Source organism: Ptiloglossa arizonensis, chromosome 1 (genome assembly GCF_051014685.1).
Source record: "Ptiloglossa arizonensis isolate GNS036 chromosome 1, iyPtiAriz1_principal, whole genome shotgun sequence".
In the NCBI taxonomy this organism is placed as follows: domain Eukaryota; kingdom Metazoa; phylum Arthropoda; class Insecta; order Hymenoptera; family Colletidae; genus Ptiloglossa; species Ptiloglossa arizonensis.
Window position 1 is genome coordinate 8,724,998 of NC_135048.1, and position 6,000 is coordinate 8,730,997.

A 6,000-nucleotide genomic window follows, 5' to 3' on the forward strand; every position below is an offset into this window, starting at 1 on the left:
AATATTCAAAAATTTTTGAATTAAAAAATAATTACTTTGTTTCTTGACTTTCGTCGGTAAGTATTCGTATTTGTGCAGCAGGATCCAGACCATTGACGCAAGTGGTTATTTGTTTAGAGCGGACCATAATGGCAACGGAATTTGAAATACGATCTCGTTTGAAAATTCGTTCCGTAATTTGATTTTTTATGGGTGGAACACATGTCTCCCACTGGTATTCATAGACAGTTTCGGTGGACGAGCAATAAATGTGCAACACGCGAGAGAGTGGTGCAGAAAGTTTTCTGACGGGAGAACGAATGTTCAAAATGAACAATGCAACGGCGGTACAATTTCTGTAACAAACGATATCGATGCGAAGCGAATTTTTACCGAAAAGGGATTTTACAAACTTGTGCTAGAATGAGACAAATGTGTACAGAGAGAAGAATGAAAGAACAGCAATCACTTAAGGGATATACGCTTTCGAAAATATCTGTGCGAAAGGATTTCCTCGAGTTCGTAGAATTAACAAAATTACAAACGTTTAAAGAGAACAGTGTACTGTTCGCAGCGTATGTTACAAACATTTTAAACTCATTTTTCTCGAATTCGTATTTTCGAAACTAGTTGCATCGCTTCAAATTCTGAGAAGATCTTCACCTGACACCTCTTTATTGCACGAACAACGGATTTAAATATTTGGTGTTTTTCTATATTTCTCTAGCGCGCCAAATACGAAAAACTCTATGTTCAAATTTCAAAAGCTTACGTTCTTTTGATTTTCGAGATTTTCCTTTTTCGCGGTTTTTGTACGAATTGCAATAAAAAATATTGAGAAAATAAGAAACCTTGGTTTCTTACTAACTCTCGTGAATAATACAAGTTTTAAATATTGAACGAAAACGTATATACACATATGTACATATCTACTACATTTAATCCATGTCCTCCGAATTTCTGCCAGAGACTGACCACATCTCTTTGGAGTCTAAATTGCCATTCAGAATTGAAAAGAAGACGAGGCTGAGAAATTCGGGTCCGATTGCTCGCAGTAGCTTTGCTCCAACTCTATTGTCAAAAAGAGTTTACGACATTCGGGTCATCGATTTAATTGAAACTTCGAGCAACAATAGAATCTCTTACTCCATTTACAAATATGTACCATTGTAATCAGATACTCAAAATGACACGATGCGTCAGAGTTTTATCACCTATGTGTGCACTCTTTGTTGTTCTTTCTTGTTCCTTTTCTTCGATTATGTATAAAAAATATTTTAAGCTGTAACTATCCGATAGAAGCAAAAACAGAAATATAAATATTAATACATCACCAGTTAAGTGCTCCAGTTTTTAAGCCAATGCTAGAATATGCATGATTCGCTTCAGGGCTTTTCAAGGGAGGAGAAATCTTTCGAAACGTAAATCAAGTTCGTTTTCCCATCGAAGTATTAAAAAACAAATGTTTGTACAATGGATCTGCCTTTATAAGTTCTGCCAAATGTTTTTTTTTTATCAAAGCTCGCTAAAAATTATTTTTCTGCCCACGTTCGAATGGCTGTGGGAATCGTGCAATACAAAAATAGTTCTCGGTGAATAATTATGTAGTTCGAGCGGAAATGGACACTCTTGGAACATAGTGATTATAAAGTTTATTTGGTACTTACGCGTGATAAAGTCGAAACTTATAATTAACGAGCATACACTGTTTGCTACCTTAATGATTGTAGTCAAGGGACGAACAAGTTGTTAAAGCGTTGGTAGGAGTCACGGGACCGGAACAAGGTCGAGGGATCGATCGCCTCATTGATTAAACTCTCGATTCTAGAAGAAAGATAACCCGTGGACAGAGTCGAGGTTGTTGCTGTTCAAAGGTAAAAAAAAAAAAAAAAAAAAAAAAAAAAAAACAAGTATTATATGGAGCGCGACGTAATCGGTGGTGAAAGAAAAATTACACTTATAGAAGGTGGCACCTCGCGTTGAAACGTGTGAAAAGTGCCTAAAAAGTGCACAATGAAAATGTTCTGCAGGAGCACTCGTTTTCGAGAAAAGCGACAGTGAAAATCCGTTGTGCACGAGCCCGCACAAGTGAGGATTCCCCGGGGTTCTCAACTTAATTTTTATATATTCGCCGCAAGAGCCCCGGAAAATCGATCGAAGGTGAAAGGAAAATGTGTTGCGTTACTTTAACAAGCATGGTATTCGTCTGCGCCGCATTGAAACGTAATAGCGATCGGAATTGGAGAACCTCTGCTGTGCCATTGTTGGATACACACCAGAAGTAACTTCAAAGTCAATTTTCTCGAAACGGAAGCTTCCTACGGAAAATGTTCTTTCTCCGTTTTCTATTTCTCTTTCTTTTTATAAATGGACCCAATATCTCTCGATTGCAGCACGAGTTACGTTATGCCACGTACACTGTGTCCTGAAAGCGCCTGGAAAGCATTCGGGTGATTAAAATGACCCTTCGACGAACGAGGAGAAAGAATACTCGCTTGTATCATTCGTCTACGAAAAGAAGGCACAGTGTGTTTATATCCTCGTGTGTTTGCATCCTCGTACCTCTCATAGTCCATTGCCGATCGTATAATCGCGAGCAAGAATCGTCATTGGCCAAAGACGGTGACGAAGATCAACGACGACCGTAGCGAGATCGAGTGAGAGAGAATATTGTGCCATTGGCGTAGCCTTCTAATCAAATGCTGGTTATTAAGAAACAGAATGATTTCGTTCCTGTTTAAATACTGTCACTGACTCGATACGTTTCTTATAACGAAAAAATTAGTTTAATTTTATATTTGTAATAAGCATTAATATTTTCCAAGTTATTTACAGCGAAAAAACTAATTTGTATTTATTAACAATAGTATAACTCCACTTATACTCATATTTCTATTTAGATAAATTCTGTATAAGTACGATTTACAGAAAAACAAGTCATACTGAAATTAAAGCAAGTACAACTTTTGCATTTTCTTACATTAAAAATCGTAAAAGTTATACTCGTTTCGATACTAACATGCATTGTTTTTGGGTAAATTTGAATTATATAGAGGTTATCTTAATAGAAATAAGTATAAGCGGATTTATATTATTTCTAATAAATACAAATTAGTTTTTTCCGCTGTAAATAATTCTCAAAATATTGATGATTATCACGCATGTTAAGTTGTATTCATTTTTTCATTACGAACAACTTATCGAATCAGCGGTAGTACCTAAATTGTAAGCATATTATTCTGTTTATGAATACTTGACACTTTATTGGGACCCTACGCCGATGCACTTTAATACGAATTCGTTCTCACTCGGACTTGAGATCACTGCCGTCAGTGTTCGTCACCAATAGCGGCCAACGTTTGTGATAATAGAGGATTCAGCGGACTAAAGCTAAAGTAGCGACGTCAATACACTGTGCCTTCTTTTCGTGGACGAATAATAAATGACAACTGTCGAAGTTCGCCCTAGTTCTCATTCTCACCTACTGTACCAAAAAAAATAAACAAACAAAATGAAACTATACGAACTGTATTTCTTTTGTGATGCAAATCCACTACCAAGTGCTCTATTCAACAAAAGATACCGAATTCTTAATTCTCCTTTTAAAACTCTTCCAACAAGCTTCACATCTTATACTATACTCTTTCAGCAAGCAAATTGTTCTGTTTATGAATACTTGATACTTTATTGGGAACCTACGCCGATGCACCTTATCTACGAATTCGTTCTCATTCGGACTTGGAATTACCGCTGTCGGTCTTTATCACCGTCTTCGGCCAATGGCGATTCTTGCTTGCGATCGTACGAGCGGCAATGGACTATGGCAGGAGCGAGGATGTAAACACGCTCTGCCGTCTTTTTGTGGACGGCCAATACTATTGGGAACCGAGAAGATGAAACTCTACCCACAAGCTAAACGACGCAAGGGACAAGGGGAATCGATCGTCCACTTCACCTAGTCCCTACCACTTTTCAGAATCTTGGATATTATTGGTTAAGTCGAACACGTTTTCTTCTCATCACGTAACAAAGAATGCAAACGAAAAAAAATGAGATACAAAAGAGAGTAAGATACAACAGCAGTGAATGACATTGGTGTAGACCTAAACTCAGAATATTAACTATGAAAGCAAACGAAACAAAATGAGATACAAAAGAGAGTAAGATATATACAACAACAGTGAATGACATTGGAGTAGACCTAAACTCAGAATATTAACTATGAAAGCAAACGAAACAAAATGAGATACAAAAGAGAGTAAGATACAACAGCAGTGAATGACATTGGAGTAGACCTAAACTCAGAATATTAACTATGAAAGCAAACGAAACAAAATGAGATACAAAAGAGAGTAAGATATGTACAACAGCAGTGAATGACATTGGAGTAGACCTAAACTCAGAATATTAACTATGAAAGCAAACGAAACAAAATGAGATACAAAAGAGAGTAAGATACAACAACAGTGAATGACATTGGCGTAGACCAGAATATTAACTATTATTATGGCATCGAGCTCAACGTATTTGGTATGGCTGGTTAATGGAACTGGAAAGATTTAAAAGACTGGAGCTCTCTGGATTTATTTACCGATTTTTTACTGCATTTTTCATCAGATATTTCGCCTGTAGATTACTTTATACTGAGAGTCGTTGTTACAATTTTTACTAAGGTGTACACTATTAAATCTTTAAAGAAAAAAAGAAAAATCAAACAGTTCAATTCACCCAATAATGTCCTCGAGAAGATTACTTTGAAAGTTTTGATCTGATCCTTCGAGCATTGCAAGTTGCAAGGAATCATTATTTATTTAAAGTGAAGAGAGAGAAGTGTATTTTCTTTCCTTCTTTAAATTTCTTTCTTTACGAGCCAGTCGCTTCGCAACGTGGTCGGTCTTAATGAGAGAGATCCCTTATCTCTCTTGACAGAACATTCTCAACATTTCATATATATATGCTTACATCTTACGAGGAAGGAGTGATTGAATTTTAATTTCAATTCCAAACCACGATGGTTTTCCATATTGGAGAAAGTACATGGAATTAAGTGGCGATCGAGTAGGATCTCCACTCGAGTGGAAAGGGTTAATATTATTTAGGTCGAACGAGGAGACCCAGATTCAGGTTGAAACGTTCTTTTTCGGGCCATCCATTTGTCCAGATTATTCATTTCCTCGAATACGTGTCGTAAATTCGTCTTGCAGCGATGTCTTGCACCGATTTAATTCGTATTCAAATACCGTTGGCTCGTGTTTTTGCCCTCGTCTCGGGGCAACTTGTGAACGATGCACAGGCATCGTGCGACGTCGTTGCGATTCGTCTCCTTTTCTCTTCCTCTTCGCGACCACGGAGCCAAGAATAATTTAACACAGATTGATTTCACCAACGTGGTCCATTAGCCGCGACTATGGAGCTTCTTAGATCGTACAAGGGCGCCAGTCCGTCCGGAAACGGGTTTCGCGGGTCGTGAGGATCATCCTCAACAGTGAACATACGGGAAGGAGATCGAAAGCTGGGATTCCAGGGTGATTCCGATCGGGTCAATTCGGTGGACAGAGCCGATCCGAATAAACGAGCCGGAGAAACGTCCCTGAGACGAGTCGGATCACTCACGGAGCCTTAATACCTCCTCGACACCATGACACTTTTGTGTGTCGGTGGCGCGATAACTATCCACCGACAGTGGCCGGGAAAACGACTGCTCGAACTCGTCCAGGGGATTCTACGAGGGTGTCTTTTTTCATCGGAGAGAAAAAAATTCGCGTTTGGTAAGCGACTTCGGCGAGCATTCCTGGCAGGAGACAAATGTAGGCCACTTTAACACGAATAGTTCCCTTCCTTGGTACGGGTTCATTGTAAGTTCCACGCGTTGAAATCATTCCGTGGTATGTCCTTCGTTTTTTGTCCGGTACTATTAACCATTTCGCACTCCAAGATTCTTCTGTGACGAAGAACTATAGTTCGTCCAACGAGACGAAACACCGAGGACAATGACTGCACGTGATGACTGCGTGATCGGAT